General features: G+C 43.7%; 1 long non-coding RNA gene across 1 annotated transcript; it reads left to right on the top strand.

Moving 5' to 3' along the window:
* The first annotated feature begins 144 nt into the window (after nucleotides 1-144).
* LOC144159569 (uncharacterized) lies at nucleotides 145-16458 on the top strand. Its single transcript, XR_013320328.1, has 3 exons — nucleotides 145-237; nucleotides 1220-1328; nucleotides 11054-16458. It is a non-coding gene; the product is annotated as an uncharacterized LOC144159569 (long non-coding RNA).
* The last annotated feature ends 286 nt before the right edge of the window (nucleotides 16459-16744 follow it).

Below are 16744 nucleotides of genomic sequence, written 5' to 3'. Positions count from 1 at the left end.
TAATATTGTTTCGCTATAGACTTGTATCAGATTAAATTCTGTGTCTAACGCTTATTCTTTAGTTTTACCAGAGTCCTTCAATGCTTTTGAAGGACTCTGGTTTGCAGGTAAAGTCCCTTGATCGGCACTTAGCCGCTTAGCCAGATGAAGGAACCTGTGAAGGCATTCCTTTCGAGGCTGTCCGCATCAAAAACATGTCCGGAGCGTGTTTATGCAGAATGTAAACACTCAGAGGAGGTTTGTGCGACGTCACCGCGGAATATACGCAGCTGCCTGCGGAGTCCTCGGTGGCAGCTTTTGTTCCCCGAATTTCTATCGCAGAGCATAGGAATTGAACCGGCTTTGTCAACTCGCGCGGCAATGGCGTACACGATTATGGCGTTGAAGGCTGGAAATCCTCCATGGCTGGAAATAATAACGAACAAATTCAAGAAATAGCATTTGGGCCCCTTCTAGCGCGGCGCGTAGTCTTGGTCGGGGGAAGATGGAAAGGGGAAGAGGGGGGGGGGGGGGGGGGATTGCCAACTAGAAACGATCTTTCTTTGTTCCTGTCTAACCTCATTTGAGATCAAAACAACCTGTACAACCGTACAACTTTCCGGCACTCGAATTGACCAATGCGCTGCGGTCTTTGGGCCACGTGCCAGCCAATTGCGACCGCTTTTGCTTCCCGCACGTGTGAAGCGCGCGCAGCTGGTGGGTTTTTGAATGCCCTGGCCCTCTAGAGCAGGGGTCGGCAACCTGCGGCCCGCGGGGGCGGCCCCCGGCACGACGACAGAACCCATGCATGTGCACCCACCCCTTGTCGCCTCCTAATTGAAGGCTGACATGGCAGTTTTGATCTCAAATGAGGTTAGACAGGAACGAAGAAGATCGCTTCCAGTTGGCATTTCCCCCCATCTTCACACCAATTACACCAATTAATTAAGCCAGGTACGTTCCTCTCTTTGCCCACGTTCAACAAAGGAATCAAACTTAAAGTTTTGAAAAAACCCAGTGTGAACATGATTTATATTCCAGATTTAAACATTCTTGTCAATTTGCTGAAGTATCTACCTGCAAAGCCTACCCCCCCCCCCCCCCCCCCCCCCCCCCCTTCCAAAAAAAAAAAAAAAGGGGGCCGTCCTACCCGCCTTCATGAAACTCGGCCCTCCGCCTCAGAAGGTTGCCAACCCCTGCTCTGGAGGGTCAGCCGATTTTGTTCTCCCTGCTTCTGCAGGTGATCCAGTTTTTCGTCTTCACCGGCTGCCGCCAGAGTTCAATCCACTCCAGCACTTTGATGGCTCGGTTCGTTGAAAGACAGCTGTCGAGAGACGTGTGCCGCCCAGGTAATCTAAAATCCAAGTGGTTTACTGCCGCGTAACAACTGGCAAGAGCCCCCTTTCTTGACCCGGGCCCAGGTGTTTCAGCAGAGCTGTTGCTGTATTGTGGCGTTCACGCAAAGCCCGATAAGTGATTGAACATGGGCAGCAAGAATTGGCTTGGATTGCTGAAACCCGTAGCGGGCATCTTTGCTGCATGAACTGTAGAACTGTATTATTTAGGAGGGTCCCCCCATTTTTATATGGGAATATGTGGCAGATCTCGATGTGCGATATTCTATCCAGTTTTGAAGAAATTTAGTACTTGGCAGTATTTCTTTCATTTTGGTTTATTAAAATGCGCCATTTTTGTAAAATATCGATTTATATGATGTGCATTGTTATGATGGTGCATTGGAAGAGATGGTAGACATTGACTGGCTTCTCCATATTGACTAGTACTAGACAATATGGAGAAGCCGGTGTAGCCCCTTTTCACGTGAAAAGGGGCTACACCGTCAGGTGAGGTTGAAACTACAATTGTTTTGTGAACAAGGCTATAGTAATGACACCCATGGCCAGTATGCGCTCAGCCTCCAAGTTTCAACCGATTATGTTGGCCGCTGAGCTCAAGCATATAAGGCAGGCCTCAACAAACGTCTGCACAGTTTAGAAGCACAGTTAAGACTCACAGGCACCTAAAAACAGGAGGCTGCCTTCCATACAACTTACATTTTTTGTTTCCAAGTTCACACTGGCATATGCACATGCTGCGACATAACAAGTTTCCAGCATTCCGTAATGTTAGAAAACACCCTATTACGCCTTGCATGCAAATGGTCACAGAAAATTGGAATGTCCTCAAAAATAAAGCCTGGAATTATTTTTGGTCTTGCACTTTCTCGGTTGTTGGGCATTAGTAGTTGGCTTGTTCTCTTTGTTTGAAAGATTGCTGGATACGGAAGCCCACGCCATACACATTCATAGTAAGACGCAGCGTGTACTCTTTGCCCGGAGCTTGCAAAGCAGGCAATACTTCCCTGGAGACTAACAGTGTTAAAGCCGCATTGCAAAGCATGCCTTGAATGTGTTTATGGAATTTTAAGTCTTATAATGATGCCTTGAATGTGTTTATGGAATTTTAAGTCTTATAATGAAAATTTATGCCCACGTAAAATGAGGTGTGGGCAAACATTGCACGGCAATCGAAAGCCAAGAAACAGCAGTGTGAGTGAGCCAGAGTGAAGCATGCAGATGACAAAGTGAGTCCTGAGCTGATGTCACCCGAGTGCTTTTTGTAGCGCCGCCCGTGGTAGCGCTTCCCGCCAGTACAGTTCTGCACCTGGGATCACGTATCTTCCTAGGAATTATCTGAAGAGTACAGATCAGCATCAGCTTTGTAGTTGGCTTGACCCACAGAGAGTTTGTGCGTTTAGAGTCTTCAGCCTTTTCTTGGTTTATTTTACTATGCATTGCTACGCTGCCAAGGTAGCTGTGGCAGCCATGGCCCAAGCACGGCATGTTCGAATGGTGGTGAGGCTGCAGCGTGACTGGAGCGGGATCATGATCAATGTTGGTGCTGAAAGTGGTGTAGTGCTGTGGATACCACAGCTCTCAGGCAATTGTCAATGCAGTTTGCTTGTTGGTGCTACTGTGAAGTAAAAATTGTGCATACCCCAGCTTTCAGGTAATTGTAAATGCAATTTGCTTGTTGGTGCTACTGTGAAGTGGAAACTGTGCATTTTCTATCAGAGTACATTGATTATCAATTGTGAGCGCAGTTTTTCCTGCGTTCTTTAGCGATGGCCAAAATTATGTACCGTCTTGAACCATTCGCTTTCCTCTCTCGACAGGAACGTACGACTGCAGCTTTTCCCGCTGCCGGACTGTTACTGTCTCGCTGGACACAGTGGATGCGAGAAAGCCATGCAAAGCAACCAGTTTCTTTCTTTCATGCTCTTTCCAACAAACTCAGACGAGTGCAAATGTTCATAGCTTTTCAGAGACTGCTTCCAGTGAAGGTAAAATGAGCTGAAAGCTTCTACATATCTCCAACTATAAGTTGCTGTAACAGTTACTATTTATTTATTGATAATACCCTCAGGGCACATTGAAGTACATTGCAGAGAGGAGGGGCAAGATACAATAAATATACACAAAAGGTACACTAGGAAGCAGATGCAAAATTAAAAAAAAATTGACAGCAAGAGAAAAGAAAAAAAAAGAGAAGTGCATGATACATGAAACAACTAAACCAGGTTTGACAATGCATTTTTGAATAGTATGGGGTCGGCTATGCTTGTTAGGGCAGCTGGTAGACAATTCCACTCATTGCTGGTTCTGGGAAAGAAGGACTGTTGGTACGCTCATGTGTTACAGCGAGGCACGTTGATCTTTTGTGAATGATTGCGTCGAGATGATATGAATCACGCAGGTTCAATCCAAAGCGAATGCAAAGAAGAATTCTGATAGAATATCTTGAGGAAGAGAAGAATTTGAGACTGCTTCCGGCGGGTAGCAAGCAATGGAAGATGTAACGTCACTTTCATGACAGTTACGCTAGCTGTACGATGATAGTTAGCCACGATGAAACGAGCTGAGCGGTTTTGTATGGCTTCAACTGCGTGTGTTAGTGTAGCATGGCCTGAATCCTATATTGCAGATGCGTATTCTAACTGCGGGCGAACGTACGTAGTGTACAGCAGTAATTTTAATGACGACGGAGCTAAGTAAAAATTCCTTTTGAGGTAACCTAAAGCGCGATTAGCCTTGGCTGTTATGTATTCTACATGTGGTTTCCATGAAAAGGTGTTAGTAATGTTGATGCCCAGGTAACGGTAAGAATTGACTGATTCTAGGCAATTGTTGTTGAGGTAAATACCTTGCGCACTTGAAGTTAGTACGGGAAACATGCATGGATTTACACTTGTTAGTATTGAGGTCCGTTTTCCATATGCAACACCACTGGGAAATGTTGTTGAGGTCTGCTTGGATGGATAAGGTGTCGGTATCATTTGAAACTTTACGGTATATCACGCAGTCGTCAGCAAAAAGGCATATTTGAGAGGATATGTTGTTAGGCAGGTCATTCACGTAAATTAAAAACAATATGGGACCCAAGACAGATTCTTGGGGAATGCCAGAATCAACTGGAATCAGAGGTGAGTCATTGTCATTTGCAGTAACGAATTGGACGCGTGATGTGAGAAAATGGCGTACCCAATTAAGCAGTGTGGGGTCAATATTTAGCGCGCTCATTTTGTACAGAAGGAGTGAGTAATTAACTTTATCGAAAGCCTTGGCAAAATCGAGAAACATGCAATCAACCGAATAACCAGAGTCGAGGCAAACATGTAAGTCATTAGTAAGTTTTAGGAGTTGCGTCTCACAGGAGAAACCCTTTCGAAATCCGTGCTGATTCAAACAAAAGAAGCAATTTTCTTCCAGAAATTCTACCAGATGTGCAAAAATGACGTGTTCCATTATTTTGCTTGGGACAGAGGTTAAAGTTATTGGTCTGTAATTTGATAGGTTATTAGCATCACCGGATTTGTGAAGAGGTACAATTTTTCCCATTTTCCAGTCTTTGGGCAAAGTACCAGAATTATAGGATTGAGAAAACAAGCATTGTAAAATTATGAAACAATATGCACTCGTATTTTTCAAAAACTTTTTAATTCCATCAATTCCGCAAGATGAAGTTAGCTTTAAATTATCAATTATTGCTTTAAGGCCAGCATAGGCAAAATCTATTGGATCCATTGGAAAATGATTTCTAGGCTCCAGCTCGGGACGAAAGTCGGTGTTATGGGAGACGAGAATGAATGGGCAAACGTGTTATTGAGCACTTCAGAACATAAGTTGCTAGGAATAAGTTCACCGGAAGGTGTCGCCAAAGAAATTCTGTTAGTCTGTTTGCCTTTAACAATAGTCCAAAAAGGCTTAGGGTTTGTTATAAGAATATTCGGTAGCGTGGTTATAAAAAAAGTTGATTTATCTACTTTTAAGGCAAGTGAATAGGCTGCCCCAGCCGCCTTGTAGGCTAATCGGTGTGCTGCATTGCATGAACGCTTTGTCTTCCGGAAAAGCCGTTTCTTTTTGTTAGAGAGACGTAACAAATTTCGGTTGAACCAGGGTGCCTTTTTGTTATTAAATACGCGTCTGAGAGGAACGTGCTGATTAATTAGCTCATTTACTTTGTTTTTAAACATGTTTCAGTTAACTTCAATTGAACGTTCGAGGTGATCAGGCAAGAATACGTCAAGAAAACCGGCCAGTTCACTGTTTACGGCTGAATAGTTAGCTTTGCTATGATCTCTAATCTTTTTGAAGCCTTTTTGTGATACTGAACGGGGGAAAGTAAGTGAAAATTGCAGTACATCGTGGTCACTTAAACCAGGCAAGTGCGTTATGGTTAAAACGATATCAGGTGATGACGTAAGTATTAGGTCTACAAGGGAAGACGAATTCTGTGTAACACGTGTAGGGTTGATAACAAGCTGCGACAAGCCGAAATCCGAACAAACAGTGATGAAGTTGCTAGACTCGGATGAAAAAGGATTGGAAAATGGACATGATGCGGACCAGACAATGTTAGGAAAGTTAAAGTCGCCCATCAAAACAATTCCTATCCCGGGGTATCGAACCGTGGTAATGTTTAATAAGTCGTGCAAAGCATTATTAAATGGTGAATCAGCTGAGGGTGAGCGATATATAACACCCATAATAATTTTCTTAAAATTCACTTTCACACAGCACCAAATTGCTTCGAGTTCAGAAGAGATGGGGATACAGAAACATTCATAGCATTCTTTAACAGCTAGCAACACACCACCACCAGTTCTATTGCCTCGATCACTACGATAAATCAAATACTTATCCTTACAGCTAAATAACTCTGCATTAGATATTTTACTAGTCAACCAAGTCTCCATTAAAGTGATTATATCGGCGCTACAGTCATTAATCACATATTGCACTGAGGTCATCTCTTTCACAGAATAAACTGCCAATGTAATTATAAAGGATTGAAAGAAACTGTGGTCTGAAGGCGAAAGCACCACCCATCTCGTTTCCCTAGTCATGTGCCTCGAGTACGCGGCCAGAGCGAAGGGTTCGGGGATTGGTCACTTCCGCGCTTAATGTTGGACCAGCAGGGCCTATTTCATAAACAGAGTCATTATCTGGACTGTACCCGTATCGTTTACCGTTCATGACAAGTTTATTATGCCAAAGTTTAAATGAGGCATTTTGCCCTTTAAAGGCTAATTACAGCAGTCAGAGTTTAAGGTGCAGCAAGGTATCAGGTTTAGGGGAAGTGGCACATGGCAGCAAAGGAACAGTAGGCTGCTTCCAGAACTGCTAGCAGAGTTCACAGCTGCTGCAGTGAAATAAATACACAAAAGGGCCTTCAGACAGCCGCATGTAAGGGAGGCTGCATTGGCCAGTCATTCTGGCTAACTGTAGCACAGAACAACAACAATAAAAAAAAGCAGATGCGTTTGCAGACTGAAAATAAATTTGGTTATAGTAACCACTGCATTTGCCAGGCTCGAGAGGTGGCAAGATACAATGGGGTCTTGAAATAACGACCCCAACCACCGCTCTATAGTGAATCACATCTCAGGCAAGTACTGTGGTTCACAACAAGCCTCATGCCAAACTCTCGCCAGAGCAGTGGCCCATGGCCGGCTAACATATGGCTTCCCAATATATAACTTCAGCCCCCGACATCTGCGCGATTTGGAAATACTAAATCGTTCTATGATCTGCACCATTACGGGTCTCCCTCGACACACGAGAAGTGATATTCTAGAGTTGGCAGTTCCTCTTCCCCCACTACAACAACTCATGGAGAAAACTTAGCTATGTTTTGAAACACGCCTCGAATGCCCACCGCAAGGACAAGCAATCTTAAAATGGGGCGCGTTAAACAGCGTCTTCGAGGAAGCACCCTTTCAAGGCACTATCCCCCCATGGGAACGTCTATCACTTGGACTCATAGACGACGGCCTCTCCGGCGCTCCAACCCGGTGGCTAGAGAGTGTCACGTTAGGCGTATACACAAGACAAAGCCATTGACAAAATAGATGTTTTCACAGATGCAGCAGTGGCCAACAATGCCACAGCGGTAGCCTGGATATGCTCTGAATTTCCACCCCTGGATGGGTCCTGCAGTATCTCACAAATCCATGGCCTCGTAGCAGAAGCCGAACTTTTCGGAATTCTAGGTGCCCTTCAAAGCATCCAAGAGAATCGCCTGTCACTTCCTCAAGCCAAACTACGCTTAATCACAGACTCCCACGTGGCACTTCATGAATTAAATCGTTCTTTCACCCCAAACGCAACTGCCACTACTGTACTGAGAAATATTCAGGAGCTATGGCAAGAATTTGTATCCGTTCGTTTGGTTTGGACCCTGGCGCACACCGAGGGTGACACAGAGAACCAGTTAGCACACATGGCTGCCCGGTGGAGTCTCTCACATCCTCCCATGGTTTCCTCGGACCCACCCCCACAGGACATGACCTGGCCTGAAAACTACTGCAAAGCAAAGATCCTCAGTCGTCAGTGCCTCCAGGAATCCTCCCTTGTGGGTTTCCTCACTGCTGTAAAATGTCTTCCCAAAAAAGGAGAAGTTATTGCAAACAAGATCTACGCAAAGTCTGCATATACTTCCGACATTCTTTTTAAACGGACCCATCCTCGTACAGTATATACTGCTCCAAAGTGCACATTTTGTGGGGAATTAGTTGTCTCCAATCTTTACCATCTTATCTGGATGTGCTCTGCCTTTGCACAAGGACGATCGGAACTTTTAACACTACACTCCATTCCATGTGATGAACAGGACAATATTCGTCAAATGCGCTCTGATCCCTCTTTATTAGAGGCAAGTGTAGAATTCGCTCTCCAGAATGGTCTCTATAAAGCCGTTTGATCCGTGATTGACTCATCCCTATATGGGCCAGTGATTCTGTGACAAGCGTGAATTAATTAACTGACCTAATGTGACAAGAAGTGCAAATGTGTTTTTGATAACTTTTATTTGCATACCTCTTCCCTTTTCCCACTCTCCCTCATCCCCTTCAGGGTTTTATGACCTCCTCCAATAAACTGCCAATTAACCAATCAATCTTCTCAATAATTTTAATGATGACGATGGTGGTCATGGTGGTGGTTTGGCCTCTCAGAGTTTGTTAAGGGCACATAAACTAAGGAATTTAGTAAAAAAATGATCATACAATTTCGCATTAGCTTTTTTTGAGCAGCAAAAGGTGAAATTGGAAAAGCCGTATGCCCTATTGCTTTAATCAGCAATGCTATTTTAAAGTAGTGTCTGCTCCTGACAGTACGAGGGCATCACTGGTGGGCAAACAGCTCCCATGTGGTTAGCATGTGCCACACGTACCTATGTGCCACTATTGCGCTCAGTGACCGGCTGCGCTACGGTGGCATAGCCGTGCGATCGCCCAAAGCTGGAGCGCCACTTTGGCCAGGTTTATGATGTGCTGCAGATCATCACGGTAGTGTCTGAACTCCTGAAACATGCTGAGGTGCTGCGGGGAGTTCCTGGAAACTTACAATTAAAGTGTGAGCACATTTACGTGCTCCCCAGGAGCTAGCAGGGCTTTGGCTCTTGACCTGCTCAGCTGCATGGAGGGCAGCACGCACAACACGGGAGGAAGGCTCTGGGCCCACCACTGGCCTTAGGCAAGGGTGGCCCGCTGGTGGCCCTGCTTGGCACAAGCAGTTCAGTGCATTCAGCACAATGTACTCGACAACTTCACTTGCATAAACTGCCGTGGCAAATTAATCACGATCCAGCACTACTGTTGCTTCTGGTTCCGCAGCACCACCTTCATTACCGCACGCGCCGCTGGTGGTCTCTTGGCTCTAGGACAATGTGATGCCTTCCAGCTGTGGGGTCAAATTGGTTTTTTGTGAGCCACTCACAGTGCCATGCACAAAGGTTCTGCAGTGCGCACGGCGGAACTCAGAAGCTGATGAGTTGCTGTTCCAGCCGCCCCATTGCCAGATGCAGTTGAAGTACATCCTGGTCCAGCTAGTTGACTGTGTGTATGCACCTCACCAAAAGAAGTTCCGAGGGCACTACTTTTCACAATTATTTGTGCCTTCACTTTTCTTAAGCCTCTTGGGACTAGCACAAGTGGTATTCAGTACAATTCAGCTCAATGTGCCTCGTGCAGCTAGGGCTATGGTGCTTTAATGTCGCTTTGAATTATTCCATTTGTCAGATAAATTTCATCTTAGTAACTGCAACCTGCTGATATGCTTACAATTCCGCCATTGCTGGGTGTTACAGGTGTGCAGTGAAGTTTTATCCGAGTGCATTAATTGCAATAATTCACAATAAAGGCTATATGCCTGTGCTGCCATTGTTGTGAACAAGCCAGGCACTTTTCTACCTGCTCCTGCATGTCCCTGTTTGGCTGTGAAGGGACAGCCATGAACTCTTTCAGCACACATTTACATATCTCTCGAAAGTGTGAAAAAGGTTGTGAACGAAGGAGAAACGTTCTGGTGGTGCTGTGAGTGAAGAGACAAGTGCTGAATTTAAAGGATCTATCACAACTGAAACGTGCATGATTGGGTCAAATTTTTAATGTTTTTTTCCCTAGCAGTTCAAAGTGACACATGACCGATTGTTCAATTTCACCACACTACAGCAGAGCTCAGTGTTGCTCGCAGTCTAAATGCACATGTGTAAGGTCCTTTTTAACTTTGGATGTCCTTGCCGTAGATGCTCATCAAGCTACACTAAAGGTACCACAACATCGATGCTTGCCATAAAAGGCTCTGCAATCAGCATGCAAGCATTGTGCGCATGTAGTGTCCATGGCGCTCTCATATTATGCATGAGGCTACAAGTTTAAGTTTAGCCGAAAACTGCTGTATCCATAGTAATTGTTTTAAAAGTGGCTAAGTTACAAGCCACACAGTCCATGTCTCATGCAAGTGACCTCGCCTCAGATCAGTCAGTATTGCCGTGAAGCAGGGTGAGCTGACATAGTATATACCGCCTTTTTGTGCCCCCGCACTCCTACGAGCTGCAGCCTTCCTTGGTCACAAGTGAACTCCCAGACTCTCCTAGTGTGCTGTACTTCTGTGCATGCAAGAGCCACTGGTGTTGTTGTAAACGTACATGGAGTTGCAAGTTTCGTATTATGTTGATTCAAGTGTAAAGTTGGGAAAGTTGGTCCTGGGATAACGTATGCGGTTCAGTGTTTTGTTTTGTGAAATTCATTTGATGCTTAGCGTCTGTGCCATTTGCAATATTCTCCTGTATACCAGTCTTTTTTTCAACTTCAAAATATGCACAAGTTAGCCTGTACGTTATGTTCTTTTCGGCTCAAAAAGAGAAATGCTTGCTAACATTGCTGTCAATAATAAGACCTAAAAGATTACAAAAAACTGGTAAAACTTTGTAGAGTTCAATTTAATAAGCTTGCTGTCACCTAAGCTTGTTAAAATCAATTAAAGCTGGACTTCTTTTCAAACAGTTACGGACTTATTTTTGCTTTTTCGTTGTGTAACGCTTAAAACTACATGTCTGTAATGTTTTCCTGTTTGCTAGTATTGATACTCCTTGCTGGCTGTTTAACATGTGTACTTGAAGGGCACCTAGTACTACAGCATGAGTATCATGGATGAAAAAAAAAAAAAAAAAAGAAACACCTAGCACAACCCAGCTTTGCCTATATGTTTTGAAATGACATGGTCTCGTGCAGGCCCTGAGGCATTGTGCAGCATGCTGTAAGCCAAACACCACCACTACCAGCTGGGGATGCCACCCACCTTGCACCACTGGCTTTCCTGTCAGCAGCTGCAGCTCCATCAGCTCGGGGGCCACAGACTCCAATGATGCCTTCTGGCACTGTGTAGAGGCTGGTCACCACGGTGCTATGTAGCCACGGGAGACAACAGGGCAGCCGGAGTTCAGTGCGTATGTCAAGCTTACCCTGTGGGGATTCTATCAGCCCCTTCCACCTCTGCTACACGTGCGACTGGAGCTAGTAGCTGCTGGTTAATTGTCATACATAGTACTCTTGCCATGGCTGCTACCAAAATTATCACTCTGAGATGAGGTTGGAAGTTGCATATTACTAATGCCGATGCACTTCAGTGTTGATTTTTTTTGAAACACAGTGGCAAAAGACCGAATGCATGACAGGCACAACCGTCCCATAGAGACATGGAGCTTCGTATAAGGACATACTAGAGAGGGAACAGACTGATGCTGTAACTTCGTGCAACTGTGGAAATTGTGAGAACAGTATACAGAGTCGCATTAATTTTTGTAATTAGCTGGGCTTGCAATGTTTTAGTGGGTGTGATACTGCATGTATCCACTTCAAGTGTCCCGTTATCGTACCAGAACTGTCACCTTTTCCGCTTCTTTTTTTCCCCGTGCAGCCAAAGATTGGAACGACCTTCCCTGCTCCATTGTTTCAACCACCTGCCCATTAAATTTCATAGCAAATGTCAGTAGTCACCTGTGTTCATAGAACTAATGCGTTCAAATGTGTATTTTTCTGTATATCCACCCCTTATGTAATACCCCCCAGTGGGGTCCTTAAGGAAATAAAAATGAATGAATGAATGAATGAATGAAGTGCTGTCAAAACGCAAGATGTATGAATGCGCCTCTGTCCTATCAATATCTTTTTTCCTGAAGTCGTGCTCGGCGTGCATACCAACTAGTCCGTATCAACACATTAATTCAGTTCATTGCAAGATACGGTCGACGACCGATTATCAGAAATGTCAGAAAAATCAGGCAGTCCAAAAAAGCAAATGTTCCCCTAAAAAGCTCAATTACTGGTGCTGGGAAAAGGTCAGAATAATCAAGCATGTCCGAAAAATTAGGCGTCCAAAAAATCGGTGGTCAGCTGTATATGCAAGAGAACATGAGCATTATGGTCAACTTCACCAATGCACTTAATCTGGTATTATGAACTGCATGGAAATTCATTATGGTTGATTGCAATGCAGGTGTTTTCCTTGAGTACACAACATTTATGGACTATTCTAATAATTTATTCTTTATAACAGTGAAGTGTTAAAATGTGTTTTCGTGGGATTTTGTGAAATGTAACACTCTTAGCAAAGGCTGGCAGAAATGCAAGTGAAGATGTTTTTGTAGCGTTTCTGCTGAAAACAATAGAAAAGAAAAAATGGAAGAAAATAGAAATTATTAATTTTGCTGTTGCTACGGCATTTGAGGCATGCGATTATCAAATCTGGGATTCTGAATTGAATCAAAATAGTAAAAGCTGACTGCGGATTGAATTGAATATGAATATCTTTGTGGGCACATAGAGCTTCTAAAATACAGCTTAATTTTTTGTGACGTTCACGAGCTCGTCACAAAGTATGCTGAGCAAGGCGGAGCCCTTTTATGGAATTGTCACCGTCTTATTGAGTGGATTTTCTTATTGATTTTCCCTTCCTAGCGAAGGCTGAAAGCCAACTAGTAAGATTTTTTTTTTGACGCCATCCTGGTATGGTGTCGAGGCAGCTTCGCGCTCCGTTGGCGGTAAAGAAAAAAAAATTAGGCGGAACCTTGGTAGAAAAAAAAAATTAAAAGTAAGAGATTAGGACACGATGGCAAAGCAGTGGAGCAAAAATTTGGCACACTTGTCAAAAAGAAGTACGAGTTCCTCGTCATGCTGTGAACAGTACATTTGACTAGCTGCACTACCTTCAGTCATCTAAAAGAAGCTAGGCGTGCTGGGCACTGATATGACCTTGCTGCAAGCAATGCCAACAAGTAAGAACTCTTTATTCCTTAGTCATGCCACTGTATCGATAAGAAACTTATTTTCATCTTGTACATTTTACACAGCGTTGCACGTGAGCATGCAGGCTTACATGTGTTGCGCTTTCTTGCACGGCTTTAGGGTCGTGCGTGAAAGCCAACCCAAAAGGTGTAGCCATGCGGCGAAGCTTGAGAATTTGCCTGTCGTGCAGCAAAGCCAACTCATAGAATTCTTGCACACAACTCGGCACAAGTTAAACATCAGGTAGAACGGACAAATTGTTCCATTCCGACTTTTTGGACCTGTGGTGCTATTCTGGATTTTGGTCCCCTTCTAGAACAAGAAGAAAAAAATTTCAAAGGCCTGGGCGGGCCCATGCAAGTTCAGAACGTATCATATTTCATGCTCAATGCGTGTCAAAACTTCAATTCACTTAAGGTTATGAGAAGATATACTGTAGCAGTGAACAGAATGTAGACTAAGATTTATATACACACAAACTGCACAAAAGTTTGCGCTGCATGGACGAATTGCCTTGGAGAAAAAATAATGATGACTCTGCAAGACAAGCTGTGCACACCTAGCAAAAACATGTTTAGTACAAAAAAATGGAATGGCGGTGAGCTAGTTGGCTTGAATTTATGGCAGGAAATTTTCCATGCGCTAAACGGGGGCAACACAAAAAGGCGATGGAGACCAGTGCACAGTATAACCATCAATATTCTTTTTCCTTTTTTTTTAACTGGCTCGCAAAGACCTTGCGACACTGACATTGCCTCCAGCACACTAACCAATTTGAACCAACGCATACTGCATACCTCCAGCGACATTGACAGCAGCAACCTAGTCGCAAACTGTTGATAGTACAAGTAAGTCTTAAGTCCTTTGCACTAAGCGATCATTTGGGAAAAAATTGGAAGATATGTTACGCCCATTTGAGGACATGAAAAATTAGTGGGTCAAACCTTTCATATGGCCACAATCACCCAGTAACGCTGTTTCAGTTTCATTGGGTTATGCACATTGCTGAAACAAAACATAATTGACTGGGACGGAGCCAAAGGAGTGCACGAAACTGTTGCATCTTGCTAGCCAGTAGTGCATGTCCATGTGATCAGCGGCACTGTGTAGTGTTCGATGCCACTCTCTCTCTCCCCAACTTCACAGAAGCTCTAACGCAGTGCCAGGTGCCAATGCCACACGCCCTCTACCCTCTACCACGCCTCGGCTAATGCTGTGCTGCGCCCTCTCTTCCTACCCGGAATTCGGTTTGCAGAGATTTCTCGGACCGGGTACCCCCCTCGGAACGCATACAGGGGATGCATACAGGGGCTACAGGTAAATAGCTGTGCTGTAAAAAACAGAGACCAAAAAACTAGAAATGAATTGCAATAAAATGAAAAGGGAACCAGTTGGTTCAAATTTGTGGCGGGAAATTTTGTGCACACTAAATGAAACGACACGCGAAGTTACTACCGGCACGACCAATGCAATGTTACTCTGCACTGGTCTCCATGTCTTGTTTATGTGTCATCCTCGTTCAGTGTGCGCTGAATTTTACACCGTGGATGTTTAGTGCGAAACTTCTACAAGTTGGCAAAGCTCCTACGGGTTTGCAGAACATTTAGACATGTGCAAAACCTCTTCACTTACTCCATGTCCGTTTGCCCTTGTTTTTTCGGTGAAAACTATATATGGGACCAATGCCAACTTGCCCAAATGTTGATTTTTTGCTATAAATTAGAGGCTGCTCAAAAATGTTATTCTTCTGTCTTATTACTCCTAATGGATATCTCCCCATTTTCAGAGACAAACACTCCCTCCAACTAAAACCCGGGACAGCTTGGGCCCTATTGTACACCATCTATAGCTCATAAATGCAGTATAGTGTTGCAGGATCCAATGTATGCTCGTCTCTAAGCAAATATTCATAGGCACTCATTATGATGCATTGCCCTTGTCATTGCCATTACCAGTTTCCTGTTAAAGTGAACAGCGAATGAGGATTGCCCATCTTTAACTTGAGGAGCAGGTGGAGTGCGACTCCACGTGCCATGAAAGATGGGAGCAGGAAGGCACACTAGGGAGAATGACATGTACTTGAGTAGTGTGACCGTGATTCCCATGGGGAAATGATGGGTCGTGATCACATTTTTTTCACTCGTTGTCTTGAGTGATCTTGCCTGCTCCTTTGTAAGAGCAAACTTTCCTTTTTTTTTATCTTATTAATCGCTTGCAATAAGCAATCCTAGACCACATGAGTAACGTGTTTCATGTCCTGTTGTTCCTGCACTTTAGCACAGTCTGCCCTATCACAGGCTGGCAAAGTGCTAGGAAATGTGTAAAGTTTGGACTGAAATTTACCATTAACTGCATATGTTAACACGTCTTCCTGCAAAACATACAGCATCTGTCAGTAATCATGCTGATGCAACACATATTTACACAATTACTAACAGGTTACCAAACTCGTTGCAACTAGGTGCGGCTTGCTGAACCTCGGTGGCATGGGATTGAGTAAACCTTAGTGTTAACATAGCAACTGTGGTGGCATAATTCTAGGAACATGGCTATAGTGTTCATTATCTCCCGCTTTTATTAAGTAAACAAATTTTACTGTTCATTCATTTTTACTGGATTTCACGTACCACACATTTTCATTTTTGGAGGTGCATAATCCAGTGCTCCTTTTTTTATTTTTTGCATTTTTGTACAGTTCTCTAGCTCTCCTTTTTTTTCGACCACACAGAAAATATTTCACTGAAGCAAGCTCGAATGTCAAAGAATAAACCAAAGACAATGGCTTGATGCTTTTAAAGTCCAGGTTATGCCATTTATGTTGTTCTGCTTCAGTAGCTTTTTTTTAATCTATCTTCCAGTGTCTTTAGAGTGTATTCATGCTGCACAACTAGAGTTTTTGGATGTCACAAATACAGTAGAACCCCGTTGATACGTTCCTGGTTCATACAATTTTCCGGTTACTATGCTCTCAATTGTGAACACTAAAAATGCCCCATAGTATGTTTTCCAGGATAGTACGTTTCTCCCTCATGATTTTTTTTTTTTTACCGTATTAATGAGATTCTACTGTAGCTACTAGTTGTTAAATAAGCTGCACAGGTAGGGGCTGGTATATGCATTTTTTTTTTTGGTCGAGAAGGAGGCCGTGGTCACACAATAGTGAATTCAGCAAAACAAGAAAAACAATTACAACCCAAGAGTTCGAATACTATAATTTGTCTAGTTCTATACTTTCATCCCATACCTTAATGAACTGTTTTCTGTGCTGCTCAGTTCTAAAATTTTGTATAATGTCATTTCATGTTAACAAGGTCATTTCGCTTGTCTACAAAAAAGAAACCACGTTGTTTGGATTTTTTTTCCCCGTAGATTCATTTTCATTTTCACTCAAGAAAGCGGTATGCTTGCACTTAGTAAGTACTGCGTAACTACTAACAGTGCAGTTTTGAAGCATTTGTAATTGAGCACTTTAGTGCTTCAGTTTGTTGCCCAGTGTTGCTATAAAGAAACCAGAAATAGGAGGCAATGATAAATACACGGTCCCAAGTTGTTTAAGAAAAACTTAGGACAGCGCTCGTCCTGTCCGTTTCTTTCATCCACGTCTTTTTTCGCGCTGTTGCCCAGAATGACGCCATACCA

This window comes from Haemaphysalis longicornis, unplaced genomic scaffold (assembly GCF_048455015.1).
Source record: "Haemaphysalis longicornis isolate Haplotype H1 unplaced genomic scaffold, Haemaphysalis longicornis Haplotype H1 scaffold_1, whole genome shotgun sequence".
Lineage (NCBI taxonomy): Eukaryota > Metazoa > Arthropoda > Arachnida > Ixodida > Ixodidae > Haemaphysalis > Haemaphysalis longicornis.
Note: the sequence above shows the minus strand (reverse complement) of the source record. Positions and strands in the feature narration are given on the sequence as shown.